The sequence below is a fragment of the Saccopteryx leptura genome, chromosome 1 (genome assembly GCF_036850995.1).
Source record: "Saccopteryx leptura isolate mSacLep1 chromosome 1, mSacLep1_pri_phased_curated, whole genome shotgun sequence".
In the NCBI taxonomy this organism is placed as follows: Eukaryota; Metazoa; Chordata; class Mammalia; order Chiroptera; family Emballonuridae; genus Saccopteryx; species Saccopteryx leptura.
Genome location: NC_089503.1, coordinates 371,209,774 through 371,228,180, shown reverse-complemented (window position 1 = coordinate 371,228,180; position 18,407 = coordinate 371,209,774). Strand labels below are relative to the sequence as shown.

Below are 18,407 nucleotides of genomic sequence, written 5' to 3'. Positions count from 1 at the left end.
GAACAGTGCTGGACACATGGGACGGGGGCACATGATACACCCAGTAAAGGGGAGGAGAGAGAGGAAAGGCGGCTAGGGAGAGCGGACAGCGTGCATCCGCGTTATGCTCTATAAAGGACTGATGTAAGTTGAAATTTTCAATTCTAAGCTTTTTTATTTTATTTTTATTTTTTTGTAACAGAGACAAAGAGGAACAGATAGTGACGGACAGACAGGAAGGGAGAGAGATAGAAGCATCAATTCTTTGGTGTGGCACCTTAGTTGTTCATTGATTGCTTTCTTATATGTGCCTTGATCGTGGGGCTACAGCAGACCAAGTAACCCCTTGCTCAAGCCAGCGACCTTGGGTTCAAGCTGGTGAGCCTTGCTCAAACCAGATGAGCCCTCACTCAAGCTGGCGACCTTAGAGTTTCGAACCTGGGTCCTCCGCGTCCCAGTGTGATGCTCTATCCACTGCACCATTGCCTGGTCAGGCCAATTCTAAGTTTTAATTATTTTAATATTTTCAAACTGAGTGACATCCTCTTTAAAAAACATTTTATGTTTTTTTGCTTTAAAATGGAAGGGTTCAGAACACCTGGATATCATCAATAAAGATCAGGGGCCTTATAATGATTGACGTTTGATATCTGACCATTTATAGACAAAAGGGAATAGTCTTTATCTGAACCATGCAAAATTCTATAGCAAACAACACCATTATTTTAAAAAGTAGCTAAAGTATTTTTTAAATAAAAATTATGTTTCTTGCTTTGAAATATTTGCCTAGCTGAAATTCCACTGTCTTCAATCATTTTTAAAAATATTTTGTATTATCTATTTCAACCTATTGTTAATACAGGTTTCTGAAAGTCTATAGTTCTTTAAGAAAAAGGATTACTTTGTTGATCACCACTTTTAAAGAATTTAGTAGCAACCCAGACGGCCACACAATTTTAGAATACGTGCTGCCGAAGCGAGCACAACCACACAGTTGTAAGTAAATTTCAGTCACGTCTGTATCCTTTATTCCCACCTAAGTCATTCAATGGATAGAAATCCCAGGGTGCAAATCATGAATGTGACTTAGCAGACTTATCACCGAAGCAGTTGCTGCTTTGGATGAAATCATCTAAAATGGGAAAAATTAAAACCGATGTATTTCTTGACATAATTCTTAGAAAATCAGAGCATGAGTCCATGTCTTTTTTGAATTGCATTAACTTTATATTAAAATTCTCATCATAAAAAATGTTCTTCTTTTTAACGAGAGAAAAATGTTAAAAAGTCATTTAGGATATCATTCAAGACAAGCTCTCATAGAGTTAGCACTATTCAGTCCAATAGTCAAATACATTTTTTTTTTTTTTTAAAAAAGGAAGACCGGGTTCGATTCCCGGCCAGGGCACACAGGAGAAGCACCCATTTGCTTCTCCACCCCTCCGCCGCGCCTTCCTCTCTGTCTCTCTCTTCCCCTCCCGCAGCCAAGGCTCCATTGGAGCAAAAATGGCCCGGGCGCTGGGGTTGGCTCTGTGGCCTCTGCCTCAGGTGCTAGAGTGGCTCTGGTCGCAACATGGCGACGCCCAGGATGGGCAGAGCATCGCCCCCTGGTGGGCAGAGCGTCGCCCCATGGTGGGCGTGCCGGGTGGATCCCGGTCGGGCGCATGCGGGAGTCTGTCTGACTGTCTCTCCCTGTTTCCAGCTTCAGAAAAATGCAAAAAAAAAAAAAAAAAAAAAAAAGGAAGAGAAAGTGAATGATTATTTAAGATTGACAAATCAAGGTGAAAACCATTGTTTCCTTAGAATGTTTAAAATGCTGTATTGAAAAAATTCTTTATCGTATTATCATTTTGTTTTAAATTGCAACTATAGTGAAGTTTTAATTTTTTCAAAGTGCTTTTTGATTTTTACTAAAATTATGTTTCTACGTATAACAAAATAAGCATTTTGAGTTTTATGTGGTAATGACCTTCACCAGACTTTGTAAAATGGCCTGCTTTGATAGTTCTGCTGCTGTCTACAGCCCAGAGTTTTGTAACATCTTTTTTTTTTTTTTTAATTCAGGTCTACCTTTTCTTAAAAGAACTGGGACCACAATTCTAGAACACTACCTTTCCCCAAAGTTCAGCAACAATGTGACTCTTATTTTTAGTGCGATTTTAACGTTTTCAATTCTTTTAACCAGAGGGAATATTTTCTTTCTTTTCTTTTCTTCTTTTAAAGATTGTAGTTACTGATTTTACAGAAAGAGGAAGGGTGGGGAGCAAGAATATCAACTCATAGTTGCTTCACTTTAGTTATTCTTTGGTTGCTTGTCATATGTGCCCTGACCCAGCGAGCCCAGGGTTTCAAACCCGGGACCTCAGCAGTCCAGGTCGACGTTCTAACCACTGCGCCACCACAGGCCAGGCAGAAGAACATTTTCTAAGTTGACTCTTTGGATTTTGCATATAAAAATAATTGCTCTTTAAATAAAGGAGCATGTTTTAATCTGGACTTAAATAGCATCATTTCTTTTTCTTCCAGATTTATTCACAGGAAGCCTTTTTCACATGCATTCTTTATTCAGTTCCGTGAAAGCAGAGAGTTTCGGTGAAGCAAACGGGAAGTAAAATATAATATAATATATAGTAGCAGCGATCTGCTCTTTTGACCACTCACTTTCCGCTTTGGTCCCCACTCTGTTGTGGAGATCCCTAGGTCTCCCGTGGCTCAGACCTCCTTCCCCGGGGCCAGCCCACACCGTTCTGAAACACAGGGCTAACTGCAGGGTCCCTCTGCCCTCTCCAGCGAGTGTTTGAAAACGTTGGTTTCACGTAACCTAAGCCAAAACATTCACTTCAGAAAAGGCTAATTTCTCACAAACATACAACCTGAAGAAACAGTCATCTCAGGTAATTCACACCTAAGTAAGTAAGTAAATAAATAAATAAAATAAAATAAAATAAAGCAGTTATATCAGCACTGATTTTTTCACAAAGTAAAATGTACAAAATACAGTGCTGGCATTATTTTTAAAACTAAGAAACCACTTTATTCCTTCCTTATAAAAGATAAAAAGAACAGCAAAGCTCACAATGACCAGATTCCAAGAGAGAGCTCCAACCATTCCACCTAGACTATGTTCTCCTAGTCTCTGTTGTCTGCTTTCCAAATCTGAAAAAGACGCTTCCGGTGTTCATGTCTTTATTCAATAAAGAGAAAACGAGCCCCTCACTTCCAAGCAATGTCCTAAGAGCTAGAAATTAAATAAAGGTGACTTCTTCCCTGTCCCTTGACTGCCTCTGGGAAGCCCCAGTGGGATTCGGAAGCACCACCATCAAGGGACTGGGAACTTGGATAGTGCTTAGCGACCTGCAGACCCCAAGAGCCAAAGCGAGTGGAATAGACACGACAGGAAGTATTCCAAAGTTCCGGGCTCCACAAAAACGATTCTCATCTCTGTATACAATTTAATTTCAAAGTATTCCTTCTTGTCTCTATGCTGATTTCCTCCACCCCGAAGCCATAGGGTTGATCGGCAACCGGCACAGCTCACTAGTGAAAGGCAAAACCGGCAGAAAGCAAACGTGAGCTGCATGCTGGGACGTGTTCTGTGGATGTCCCGTCAGAACAAACAGTTGCTTAGTTTAAAACTACATTTACCCACACAAGTGAGATAGACTAGAGCGATTGTATAGGATGATTTTTTTTGGGGGGGGGGGACCACAAAACAAACAAACAAAAACAAAACAAAACCTTCTACAACTTGGACTCTTCAGTCTTGATTAGAAAAGAAATGATTGTAATAGCAACCACAGCAAAGGTAAACAAAGCTCCAGACAAAACTTTATCAGCTACCCAGGAGGATTTCAATCACCAGCTTGGTCAGCTGACAGTCTGAGGCCACGAGTGCATAATTAGGTTTGGTCATGAATTCCTGAGGTTCCAAGTGAGATCCACAAAATGCTATCAGAGTTCTCAGACTTTCTGTGGAAATGCACGCCAGATGATCTCAGTGCTGCAAGATTGCATAAGGTCTGTCATCTAACCATCCCACTGTTCCTCCTCTAGTCAATGACCAGTCCTGTCCCTCCTGCTCGAATGCAGATATTAAAGAAGGCAAGAGGAGAGTAAAACAAACAGCTATTATTTGTTTACTGTGTGTCTGGCATGGTGTCTACATTAGCTCTTTTAACTCTATCAAGTAATTCTGTGCAAATGAAGTCATTTCCACAATTTTCTAAAATAATAAGTTGATCCTGCCCAACCTCCCAGGTACTAAATAACATATTTGCAATCAAAACTTTTTCATTATGTCAGCTGATTTTTGTATGCTAAATCTTTCAGAACATTTTCACAAGTGGCTTTTACCTTGACATCGCAAAAATGTATGAGGTTGGCAGAGAAGTTATTTCAATCGTCCATAGACAGTGGCTTTGCCAAGTCCAGACCCCACATCATTGGAAGAACCCGACTTGCTTCTGATTCAGGGTTTTTTAAACTACATCATTCTGTTCCTGTCACTGGAAATGCAAAAGGACAGACCACTATCTCTAGCAAAAAAAGAAAATATATAAAGAAAAAAATATATATACTGTGTTTTTTGCTCCATAAGACACACTTTTCCCCCCAAAAAAGTGGAGGGGAAAATGCCCATACATCTTATGGAGCAAAAATTTTTTTTTCTGAAGCTGGAAACGGGGAGAGACAGTCAGACAGACTCCCGCATGCGCTCAACCAGGATCCACCCGGCATGCCCACCAGGGGGTGATGCTCTGCCCCTCTGGGGTGTCTCTCTGTTGCGACCAGAGCCGCTCCAGCGCCTGGGGCAGAGGCCAAGGAGCCATCCCCAGCGCCCGGGCCATCTTTGCTCCAATGGAGCCTCGCTGCCGGAGGGGAAGAGAGAGACAGAGAGGAAGGAGAGGGGGAGGGGTGGAGAAGCAGATGGGCGCTTCTCCTGTGTGCCCTGGCTGGGAATCGAACCCGGGACTTCTGCACGCCAGGCCGACACTCTACCACTGAGCCAACCAGCCAGGGCCTATTAAATATTTTAACACACCATTTGGTTCAGAATATTTCTTTTGCCTGACCAGGCAGTGGCACAGTGGATAGAGTGTCAGATTGGGATGCGAGGACCCAGGTTCGAGACTCAGAGGTCGCCAGCTTGAGCGCGGGCTCATCAGCTTGGACCCAAGGTTGCTGGCTTGAGCAAGGGGTTACTAGGTCTGCTGAAGGCCCGTGGTCAAGGCACATATGAGAAAGCAATCAGTGAACAACTAAGGTGTCGCAACGAAAAACTGATGATTTATGCTTCTCATTTCTCTCTGATCCTGTCTGTCTGTCCCTCTCTCTGACTCTCTCTCTGCCTCTGTTAAAAAAAAAAGAGAAGAAAAAAAAGAATATTTATTTTCTTATTTTCTTCCTTTAAACCCTAGGTGTGTCTTATAGTCAGGTGCATCTTCTGGAGTGGAAAATACGGTGTGTGTGTGTGGAGAGAGAGAGAGAGACAGAGAGAAATCTAGACACACACATATATGGAGAGAGAGAGAGAGAGAGAGAGAGAGAGAAATCTAAACACACACATATATGGAGAGAGAGAGAGAGAGAGAAATCTAGGCTTAAATGACCTTAAAGAAATGTACAAAGTTAATAGAATTGTCTCGTTTCTATCCCGAGTCATCTGCTTGCTGTGTCCAGAGGCTCAGGGCCTCACCTTTAGGTCCAATCTAGAATCTCTCTCCTTGAACAAAAGCCCTTTTAAAGCAACCTTTCCCATAACAAGAACCTTTTTTCTTGGCTCTTTTATAACTCCTCTGAGTCTCAAGAAGGAGTAGTTAACTAATCAAATAAGCTATCCATCACGTGAAAACAAATACTAATTTTCTTTTTTAAAATTTTAGTCAACCCAGGTAGGTGTACATTTTAACAGGTATTTTCTAGGGGTAACCTCTCCAAAGTTAGATGCTGACCTATGTCAATAGGCTGAATTCATGGGAACAAAGATGATTTTCCATGCCCCAAACTGTACTCACAAAGCTATCTGCCCATATATTTAAGTAAATGCTCACTTTCCCCAGAAGCCCACTCTTTTAGAACTTGAAATCATTTGTATTGGTTTCCCTGAGCCTGGGCCAGTTTCTCTAAGCCTCTTTCGAATTGGATACTTTCCTCCTTTGCATGCAGGTCTCAAGCAGCGCTGAGTGCTGGTGATTCCTCACAGCGGAGAGGTCAGTAGTAAACAGGAATGAGCATGTGCAGTTGACATCTATGTCAGGCACAAGATGCCGAAGGTGTGCCCAAGAATCACCGACCTCGTGAGTCACCAAGAGGGAATCTGATCTGACAGTCAGAGGCTGCCAGCAGAAATGAAGATGAAGGTAATAGTATACGGTATTTGGAAACGAACTCTAAGTAGGCAGATAAGCCCACGCTGTTGCTGCACCACAGCACTTTGGGGACTCTATCTCATAGGAAATCTTAAAGTGCAGAGAAGAGCATGGCACGCAAGTTTCTGATGGCAGTTGCCTATAAAGTAGCAAAGCTATGACTACAGGAACAAAGTAGATGCCAAACAATAACAAAATGGGTAGTGAGGTATGATAAATCTACATTAAAAATTGCACAAACATTAAGACAACATCTATGAAGAGCTTTGATAACATATCTGTATGAGGTAGTAGTATATTATATTACAATTTTATAATATTAATGGGAAAAATAGTCATTAAGGTGCTCTAAAATATATACTTCCACAGAAAAACATTGGCAGGATTTCTCAGTTAAGATGCTTGGTTGGACCATTTATGTTGTCACAAAGGGTAAGATTTCTTACTTTTTTAAGGGTGTGTAGTATTCCTTTGTTAAATGCACCACACTTTTTATTCATCCGTCTACTGAAGGGCACTTGGGCTGCTTTCAAATCTTGCCTATTTTAAACAATGCTGCAATGAATATATGAATACATATAATATTTTGAATTTGTGATTCAGGTTTCTTTGGATATATTCCCAGAAGTGGAACTGCTGGGTCATAAGGCAGTTCTGTTTTTAATTTTTTGAGGTAACTCCATACAGTTTTCCACAGTGGCTACACCAATCAGCATTCTCACCAACAGTGCATGAAGGTTACCCCAATAAATTCAATTTTAAAAAAGATACTTGGCTGGCAATAAATCATAGAATATTTTGCCCAGCACTAACAAAACACTGAAATAGCAAAAACTTCAATTATTACCACAAAATGAGAAAAGAAGCAGGACTTAAGAGAATAACTTCAAAACTATTTAAGGAAAGAAGTAGACATGTTTGAAGTGGATTGGGATGTAGAAACAGAGCACAGCTCTTAAACTTTATTCTGCTTTTCTTTTTTTTTAATCCAGATAACAGAGTAGAAAAATATTTTCAGAAACCTTATTAATACCTAGAAATCTAAAGAGAAGCAAAATGTGAGAGTCCTTTTGTTTTTCTTCTTCTAACTAAAGAGTTTTTTTTGGGGGGGGGTGTTGGAGACACAGTGTAAATGGGGGAAGGAATAGAGACTGACTCTCTGATGGAAAAAAGACTCCAGAGCTATTGTGGTCAGAAAAACAATCCAGAGACAAAGAATTCTGCTACTATTGTAGAATGCCCCAGAACAATGAATTCTGGTTACAGAGCACTTAATAAAATCTCAGTAGCAGAGCTGAGCTCACCTCTACAGAGCCGACTTCTGGACATGTCTTGCTTCTGGCTTTCAGTTGGGTTCTTCTAATGGAAGTCATGAGCAGATTAGAGAAGACAGGGAGAATGAGAACATGGCGGGTATGTATTTCCTCTTTTCCCTCCTTCTGTGGTCACCACCCATAGTGACTACTCTCTTCTGGCTATGGTTCCTGTTGGGCATTCTCTCTTCCAGACTACAGTGTGTACCAGGATCCAGCGATTCCCTCCTACTGCCTCTCGAGGTCTAGGAATAGACTCCTGCTAGTCCCCTGGCTCCCCATTATTTCCTGTTGGTTCACTTAGCCTGCCTTCACCTTTGTGAAGAATCTCTTCATTAACTTCTCTTCAGTTTATTCTTTTCAGGTAAGTCCTTTTTAAGTCAATCTTTTTGTGAGTGCTAGCTATTCCTAGCTGAGAGCTCACCTGGTACATTAAGAATAGGGCTACTGCTGAGCTTTCCTTCCTCCTGCAGAAACCTGAACAGAGCACAAAGATACCCAGACCTCAGACCAAACCATAGCATGGCAAAAAGTAATGTAGTGTCACATATGGGGAGACGAAGGGCAAGAAGTCACCCACTATATATCAGAGCAATTGTAACATGAGTAAGACAACCAGAAATGCATTTAACCATTGCAAACATATTATGGAGAATGCACACTAACATACACACCCATATATGCACATACAGTTAGCTGAAGCCATAGAAAATATTAATATAGAATAATATTTTTATTACACATGAGCTTCAAGAAGAAATGATAAAAATAACAGATTGAGGAAAAACCTCAAAGGTCAAAATAATATGGAATTCATAAATTGGAAACTTCAAGCAAAAGAAGAGGCAACAAGGCAAATCAATATAAAGGAAAGACTTGAGCTGATCAAGCAGAAATGCTGGTAAGAATGAAAAACAGAATGCAGATAGAGAGAAAGTTGTATTAATGGAAGACTGAGGATGATAATCCAAAGCAAGGATAATGGCAATCCCTGAAAAAGAGCACACAGTAAGTGTAATCAAAATAAAAAAGAGGCCCTGGCCGGTTGGCTCAGTGGTAGAGCGTCGGCCTGGCGTGCAGAGGTCCTGGGTTCGATTCCCAGCCAGGGCACACAGGAGAGGCGCCCATCTGCTTCTCCACCCCTCCCCCTCTCCTTCTTTTCTGTCTCTCTCTTCCCCTCCCGCAGCTGAGGCTCCATTGGAGCAAAGATGGCCCGGGCGCTAGGAATGGCTCCTTGGCCTCTGCCCCAGGTGCTGGAGTGGCTCTGGTCACGGCAGAGCGACGCCCCAGAGGGGCAGAGCATCGCCTCATGGTGGGCAGAGCGTCGCCCCCTGGTGGGCGTGCCGGGTGGATCCCGGTCGGGCGCATGCGGGAGTCTGTCTATCTCTCCCCGTTTCTAGTTTCGGAAAAATACAAAAATTAAAAAAAAAAATAAATAAAAAAATAAAAAAGAAAAATTACTTTTAAATATAATACAAGAGCATTTCCTGAAATTTAGAAGAGAGAAATGATAAACATAAGTTGAAATGTCACTGTTAAAAATTAAGAGGTGAAAAATAATATGAGGGTGCTAAAAGCTCATCTTTCTTGTGGGAAATAAATCCACACTGCCTAAAATCAAGAGAGTTTTAAAAAATTACTGCCCCTAATCTCAATATATTCCATAATCTTTTTCTTAAGCATAAGAAATATCTTCTAGTAAATAGATCAAGAGATTATTGTGAAGGAGGAAAAAATCTCAGAAGTTTAAATATCTTTTAAGTTCCACTTGTTCCTTAATTAAAATAAATGTAAACTTATTAACTTATTTAAAATAACAAATGCATATAATCAGCTCTTTAGAATTGTATTGCCTCCTGCTTTTCTTTATACCTAGTAATCAATCTATCATGTCCTTTATATATATATATAAACACACATACACAGGAAAATATCTGAAATAATATTTAGTCATTAACAGTAGTTATTTCTAAGAAACAAAATTAAGAATGATTTCTTTTACTTTTATTTCTTAACTTTTCTGTTTTCTTTAAATTTTTTAAATAATAAACACATATTATTTCTAAATAAAAGAGTGGTTTAAAAAAGAAGGAGTGAATAAGAATAGACTGGAACCAAATATGTTAACAGCAGCTAATTCTTGAGGTGGAAATATCGATAATTTATTTGTGTCATATTTATACTTGAGGTTTTCCTAATTTCTAAATGTTATTTTTAAAAAGAAAGAAACAAACAAAAACCACTAGAAAGACATCAAAATATTATCAATTACAAAAAATATATATTTTTTCAAATGTTTCTCTCTATATATCTTTTTTTTCTACAAATAACTAGACTTACAATTGGAAAAAATAAAAATTTCTGAGATTGGGTGTCTCCATGTGACAAGATCTGTGTTTTTTCCTCAATTCTGTCATCATCCTTTCAATGACATTTGGCAAGATACTTAACTTCTTTATTCATTCATTCAAAAATCATTGACATACTTTGAACCTGTTTCTGCTATTCGAATTCTGGCTTCAGAAATGGTCATGAACACAAACAAAATGTGGTCTGGCTCTCTAGGAATCTACAGTCTAACTGAGGAGAACAGATAACATAAATGGTATAAATTAATGCCATAAGTATCATCTTTGAGGTATACAAAATATACTTTGAAAACCTATGGCAAGAAGTGATAAACTCTCCCTAATGGAGATCGGGGAAATGTCACAAACGGGGTGGCATTAGTGTGGACCTTGCCAGGGGTCAAGGAAGAACAATATTCTAAGCAGAGAAACAGCAGGTTCTAACCAGTGATGACTGAGAAGGTCAGAAAGGTGGAGCATCAAGTGTGTGAAGGGAAAGGGAGACACAGGTGAATTCAGCTAACTGTATGCTGATGCCAGCATGAGGCAGTTCCGGTCCGCGGTAAAGCAGTGGGGTTCTTCCCTGGAAGATAAATACCCATCAGATGCCAGCATAAGGTTTTATTTTGGAAAGATCATTCTGCCGACAGTGCCAAGGAAGGTTAGAAGGCAGACACAAGATCCAGGAGGCCCGCGAAGAGGCCGTTCCTCAGTCCGGGAGGACAACAATGAGGGCTGGAACCACAGTGGCGGTGGGATGGATTCAGATGATCTCATGGCTAAAGGAGTAAGAGAAAGGAGCGAAGAGGTGAATACTATTAAAAATTTGTGTTTAGAAAACTAAACAGAAGTTTGTAAGAAAAGCTTATGTGGAAAGGTAGCACAGAAAAAGATGATGTTAATGTCTCTAGACTAAGCAGCTGGGTGAAGTTGGATAACATTAATCATGAGGAAATATAGAGAAGGAGAAGTAAGTCTTGAAGATAAATGAGATAGTCGAGCTGATATGTAAGTTGCTTTTAGGCAGAAAAATTTATTTCAAGAATAATGAATTTCCATTAATGCAAATTTTCTCCCAAGCATTTTTCCCCAAGCACTTCTACCATTGTTCACATTTCAATAGAATTAAGCAATTTTTTAAAACTATTAAAGCCATCTTGTTATCCATTGCTGATAACTGTGAATCATAACAGGTTGCAAAAGCATCCCAGAACTGTATCGTTCACCAGAGTAAAGACCCAGAAGTGAAAGAGCCCAGCATAATATATATATATATATATATATATATATATATATATATATATATATATATACACACACACACACACACACACACACATATGTATGTATAAAATAGTTATAAGGTAACTGTTGTAAGATAGAAATATATGACAGCTCATCACATAAGAATGATTTCTGATCTGTGGATGTTCATAAAATCATTAAATTTGAATATTTATATATATAAATCCTTGCAAGTATGCTCAATGATTAGTAATCATTTTATTTCCTTGTCACAAAATGAGAATATTAAAGTGAGAAATTTTAAGTGGCATTCTTCCTTTGATCAGCATGGCAGTAAAAGGATTAAAAACGTGGACTTCCTGACTCAACACCATGGTGATCACACTGAAATATGTATATGTATTCAACCAGAGATACTTTTAATTATATCATAAATTGGAGTTTTAGATCACTTTTGAAATAGTTTTATGATATTTTTGTGAACTTTGTCTCATTTGACATTTGATATTCTCTCTTATTTATATTATATATATAATTATATATATATGAAAATATTCACAACTAATATATATGTGAAAAAGCCATGGCTACCTATTTTCCACTATAAGTAGAAAGAGAAAAATGCTCCCCAAGTTGATCATCAGAAACAAAAAACAATATAAAAACAAGGAACCATCTGACTCTTAAACCTGAAAGGATATTTCTATCTAGTTTAATTGAAAAAGAAATCTTCCATCTTTCTTCGGTCCCTTACTCTTCATATTCTTTCTTGTATTTCATTCCTTTTTTTCTATATTCATTTTACTTCTTGCTAGACTGTATCATTTCAAGCTTCTTTTAATGAGTTTTGGGTGGTAGACTCTCTTAATCTTCGAATGTCGAAAAATATTGTTAATTTACTCTCATTCTCCATGTTCAATGAAGGAGAGAATGGCCGAGGCATCCATGTTTCTATTCAAAGGGCAACTTGTTTACAATCTGGTTCCTGGGCGGGAAGAGACTTTTGCAACAAGTAAGTTTTGAAACACTTCAGGACACGGGATCCAGATGGAGGACAACGTCCAGGGAGTACTAAGACACACGGGGCTTGGGGAAAGGCTGGAAAATCTCATACACAGTCAGCACTTTGGAGAGAAGCTAGTCTTTTGGATCAATCGCTGGAGGAAGAATCAGTACTTAAAGTCTACAGTGAGAACAAGTACACAAAGTCTATGTGGAGCAGTACACATGTAGCAATCATGAAAAAGATGTAATTGTTTTGTTTTGCAGGGTTGTTGTTGTTTTTTTTTTTTTTTTGCACTATAATCAAATGAAATTTGTACTCGAGTCCTCATTTGTGCCAATGATAAAAAAATTTTTCCTACATGCAAGGTGAGCTCATTGACTGTCAGGTTAAATTAGGTCTTTTCTGATCAATTCAGAATTTCTTCTTTTCTTTACCTTTTTCTTTTCTCCAGAACGATGACATTCTGATTTCAGCATTGGGAGAGACATGCAAAGATAAGCCTTCTCTGTGCTAGCTTCTGCTAAATGCACAATCACTGCTGGGCTTTGGGCCTCCGTACTGGGCCCGCTTCGCCCGCACTGATACATCTGTTCTCCACTCTCCCCTCCACTAACCGGGTCCACAGAGGTCACACCAGTTCTTCATTTTCTCATCAGCAGAGACTGTCTGGGGCAGGGAACTGTGAAATTCCTCATCTATCTTCATGCCTTTTCTTCCTATCTCTTCCTGCTCTGATTCCTTCAGAAATCACAGTCTCTCTCATGCCTAAAGTCCTGTTCTTGATACAGGGAGCCCACTTCTCTTTTCAGGATAAGCTGGAGACATGTCACCATTCAGCCATTTCCATCGTTGTTATGCATCTCCTGCATACCAGTCCTCCGAAAGCACAGAGACACCAGGGTCATTGGTGACCCAATGCCCTGAGAGGTGACAGGACCTTCTGTGGGTGACCTCGGATACAATCTGAGGTCCATGACATTGAGGACCATCACAAAAGGTCTCCATGTCCAAACTTGCACAGAAGTGACAGTGCCACTCACTTCGGGCAACAAGACAATTTGACACTGCTTAAGACTCTCAGAATTCGGCCAGACCCTTGGCAAAAGGCAGCCCCATCAAAGAGAAAACGAACAGAATCTATGGCAAGACATACAGGGTAGGGGTGGGGTCACTCGGAACCTACTGATCTGGAGAATTTCTTTATGGCCATGGGAAATTTTAAAGATCAGACAAGTCATGGAATACAATGTATACCTGCTTTCACTAGAACATTAGGCCTAGACATCACCTTCCTTAATGGTATTTCTATCGTTATGTAACACATAGCAATTTGTAAGGCCCGCTTTGATAGGGACAGAGTTTTCTATTTTTGTTATTAATTATATATGGCTCACAAAAATTAGGAGATATTTCAAAATGAATATGAAGCGATAAAATGTCCCCTAAGTTTTGTGAGCAGATATTTCATTTTTATTTTTCAATATGAAACATTTAAGCTGACAAAGAATAATTCTCCATCACTCCATTTTCTTCAAAACAATGATATAATGAAATATCTTTGGCTTCTCAATAGCCAGATGTTCTCCGGTTTATCAGTGCAGGACTCAATTTGCATTTCTGATGGAGGAATACACTGGCCACCTATTATCATCATCATCATCATATTATTAATTATTTTGCTTAGCTGTTCCCTCGCCTCACCCATGTTATCTACCTTGTATACTGTGCATGCAGCTGTTCTGAATGACGTGCTTCACACTGCTGACCGGGTCAGGGGACAGCAGCCGGGCCAAGCTGGCCCACCGGTCCTCACCACAGGAATTTTCGTACTTTGACAGGAAGAAAGAAAAGGGACCCATTCGCTTCTAGAGCAGTAGCAATTTCCAGCTTTGATTACACATTAGGATTCCTAGAGGGGCTTTTAAAAATAAAATTACCAGTCTGGATCCTCCTCAGGCCCATTGAATCAGATTTTCGGGCGGTAAGGCTTCAACATCAAGATTTCTTTCTCAAAACTTCATATTTGGAATAATTTCATTACTATGAGAAGTTGAAAGAATAGCACAGCGGACACCTACACCCCCCTCACCCAGACTGCAGTCGTTGTTAACATTTTGAGATGAATGGGCTCTTAAAACATCTCCCGTGGTGATATTACCATGCAGAACTGCAAACAGCCCCGGGTGGTAACAATATGACAGGGAGGACAGCCCAAGTACAGAAAGGACAGCTAGCGCCGAATGAAGCAGATACGCCGCCCGCCGAGGACAAAGGCCAACATAGAGTCCTGGAGACACGCAGGATCCTGTGTTTCATACCCTGATATCATTATAACAAAATCCCGGTGACTTAGAAACTTGTTCATTGAAATCAAATGATCCAGGAATGATATGCAGAAACAATAAAGATTCTACAGCCTAACCCTTAAATAAAATTGAAATCAGGGGATTTATTGGCTTGAGAGATGAAGATTATGTTAAAAGACATACACTTTTTTTTTTTTTTTTTTAAATGCATGGGTTCCCAAGATAACAGGATTAAAGATAACGAGACAGCATGCTAAGCGATGGGTTCTGTGGAAACAGAAACGATGTTCTAAAATAGGCCGTTTTCCCACTGGTGGGTTAAATCAAATCCTCTACAACGGTGGACTCGGTACCCCAGGAGAACGGGGAGGGGGCCTGGCTGGGGTGTGCTCCAGCAGCAAGAAGCGATTTTCCTGGTGATGTGATTTAGAATCTGTACATGCTGATAACAGGAGGCAGACTGATTATTAGTTGCTTCTGATATTTTTTCAGCCATATTTAGAAATATTCTCCATTGACCCTGTACCCCATTATCGCCTGGGCCTAGAGCCAAAGAATTCTACCCCTCAACCTCTGTTCTCCCGCTCCAAAGTCCAGCTTTAGAAAGACCAGGCTGTCACCGGGCTTGGAGCTGTCTGCTGTTCTCATTGTCTTTGAATAAGAGTCATGGCTTCTGTTTACAAATTTTCATTCATTTGGCAAAAACACAATGATGCTGTAACTCTATACTATGCAAATACAGTCAAAAGGGGGTTTTGGTGCTGTATGATCTCTAGATCCAATCTCTAAAGACAAGTTTTGCATTCTTTTAAGGCTAATCATTTGCCCAGAAATGTACTTGAAATAATTTCTCTGAGCTACAAATAAGTCGGTTTCCCCAAAGTATAAGAATCTGAATGAGCTTTAATGGAGGAAATGCAATAAACTAAAAATAATGTGAAATTAATTCAAGCCTCATTATTTTATCTGTAAGTTCCTTTTAGAGGGAAAACCCATGTGTCAGAATTCAAAGGATAAAAATTTTCTAAGCAAACTAAACTTTTGAAATTCACATTCAACAAATACTGACAAAGAAATCTGCAGAAAAGGGAAGGAACAGAATTAAGTATCAGTTATAACCATGTTTTAAGGAATGATATGAAAATCGATGGAAATGTAGATACTTGGGCATCACCTCCCCCAGTACAAAGAATGACATCATACAGACCAGCTTACAAACCAAGAGAAATCTTCCCAAAGTTTACATTTCTCTTGAGAAATACTGATTTGTAAAAAATAATGTCTAAGGTCAAGAATTCTTAATGCTGTAGGTTAGTAACTGAAAATGCAGGATCTTTTTATTTATTTATTTTGTGAAGGTGTAAAAAGATTCCTGTGTGTACAAGGAGATTTTAAATCTGGTTGTGCCTTGATAATAAGTCCAAATTGTAGATAAGATATTACAAAGTTGGGTGAGAGAGGAAATTATTTAAAAAACAGATAATTAGTCTGTATATTTGCACATCACTTTTAGATTATTAGAAAAAGAAAATTTCTTCAAAGATTTCAATTTCTGGGGCACTGATATTTGAATGAGGTCAGAGGAGCAGAGATTAATAAATAAAAACAAAAATATTTTTATACCAGACTAATGCTTTTATTGAATTATATAAGTCCAAGTTACTTAATTCCTTTTTAGTATTTACTTTGTATGTTATTCAGTAGACCCCAAATAACAAAGCCTCGTACCTGTAGAATCGTAATTGGCATCTCGTTTCTAAAATTTCTCACCAAAAAAAAGTCATTGGAAGGAGGAGGAGGACATGGGACTACTCACTGTGGCTAGCCAACAAGTCACCAGCAACTTTGCCCCGACCCCCGGCAGCAGGAGACAAGGGCGTCAGTAGCTTTCCATTGACATATCTTGCCACAAATCAGCAGGCTGGGTTCCTGTATCACTGAGCCGTCAACTTAGCCCCGAATGGCCGATTCCTAGGCCCAGGCAGTCAGGCTGGGTCCTGCCCTGGCACAGGCAGCCAACCCCAGCTGCGAGGGCCCTGCAGCCTGACAGACCAGTCCTGCATGGGACAAGCTCCAGCAATGGGAGGGGCAGCGTGCGGGAGAAGAGGTGAGTCAGATGCTGGGTGACACACAGACTATTACAAAGAGCAAAGGCTTCCCTTTTTGGGAAGGGATCCAGGACTATGGAGGCAGCACGGGATCCGTGGTACTTGGCCATGGCTACGAACGTCCCGGTGAATCTGCCTACAACTGAAAATGGAAAAGAGCAGTGCTGATGCCCAGAGCTCCGTCCTTGTCTGGTCTTCTGGTCATTAGGATTATGGTAGTGTTTTCTCGAATCACTTCTGGTTGTCCCTGGTTCCAGGCACAAGGTAGCACTGTAATTCCTAACCTCCTTGTGCTTAATGAGGTCATGCGAGTTGTTCTGCCATGGTAATCAGCAATTCAAAATGGTAGCTACTCCATCAGCCTGGGTCACTGAGTGACTGAGAAGCCAAAAGTCCTGCTCACCTGAGTTGGGCATAAGCCCATTCGACTCTATTGTTCTTTGTGGCTGAAATTTGGGAGCTATTCTTTACCTCAGCATAACCTAGCCTTATTGACACAAAGAGAAAGGTTCTCAGAAGGCAATGTGGACAGTGACATTCCTTTTTCACTTTGAACACTAAAAATTGTTTTTCTTTCTTTTCTTCTTTTTTTTTTCTTAAGCAATCATGTACTTACTAGCCTTCCCAAGCCCATAATTCAAAAACCACACTTAGGTTTATCAAAGGTGTGGCATTTTTCAAACCCTTCACTAAGATGTTCTTGCAACATAGGGAGAGGCACCCTGATCTATAATCACAGTGTTCCCTCATCTTCATTTTGCTTCATGGATTGCTCGGGATCTTTGAGGGAGGGACCAGAGATTTGAGAATCACCTTTGGGGTTGAAATCCAGTCATGTCTGTCCAGCAGGTGCGAAAATTCAATATTTTCATTGAATTCCTATACCTAATGTGCCATATACATATTTGTGTTTGTATTGATTTACATAAAATAGGACCCACAGGCACTAAGAGGTGACAATATAACTGGGAAGAGAAGAAACACAAATGTGAAAAATGCTAAGGTCTTCTCTGTTAAAAGCTGGAGCAGTAAGTCTGAGGCAGGGAAAGGGTGATGGAGGTTGAGAGCCCAGGGCCACTCCCTGGAGCTGGCAGAGGTAAGCCAGGCTTGGAAGGTCACATCCAATTCGTATTGATGAGCAAAGTTTGGCAGCCAGAAAGATTGTCCCTACTTTAGATGTTTAATAAACTTTTATTGAGTATCTACTAGAGACCAGAAATACAAAAGGTGGAAATGTTCTTGGAGATCACCCAAGCCTAACCTCATATTGTATTAATCAGAAAATCAACTTGGCTTTTCTCGTCTGGGACTCTCAACCTTCTAAAAGGGAGGTGCTGGCATCAACTATATAAATAAAGCAGAGCTCTGGAGCATAGCTTCTGCGTGCTCACCAGATGCTTTCTGACTAACAGGAGATTGATAATTCTTGACTGTTTTCACTGTGTTGTTTCAAGCCTCCAGGCCTCTGTGCATGCTGTGCCCTGTATCTATGACATCCTTCGCACCTGTTTGCTGGCAAACTTCTTGTCCTCAATCGTGATTCAACTCAGCTATCTCTTGAGAAAGTCTCCTCCAAAACTTACGGTGAAACTGAGCTGTGCCTCCTTTTGCATGCATTTACCCCGTCGCTGCTTTTGTAATGTTAGAATCTGAATATTTCCCTCTGAAGTCACCTTCACCAGGGCTGAGATCTACCCTATCTTGTTTATCTTTTTCTAGTCTAATGTGAAATTG

The 18,407-nt window shown here is 40.0% G+C and overlaps 1 protein-coding gene across 1 annotated transcript in view; it reads right to left on the bottom strand.

Moving 5' to 3' along the window:
* LOC136387528 (putative adhesion G protein-coupled receptor F2P) overlaps nucleotides 1–16,520 on the bottom strand; it is a 43,254-nt gene extending 26,734 nt beyond the window's left edge. Inside the window, exon 1 of the mRNA XM_066359225.1 lies at nucleotides 16,382–16,520. The gene's annotated coding sequence lies outside the window, so the exon portion shown is untranslated. The remainder of the gene's footprint in view (nucleotides 1–16,381) is intronic.
* Between the last annotated feature and the right edge of the window lie 1,887 nt (nucleotides 16,521–18,407).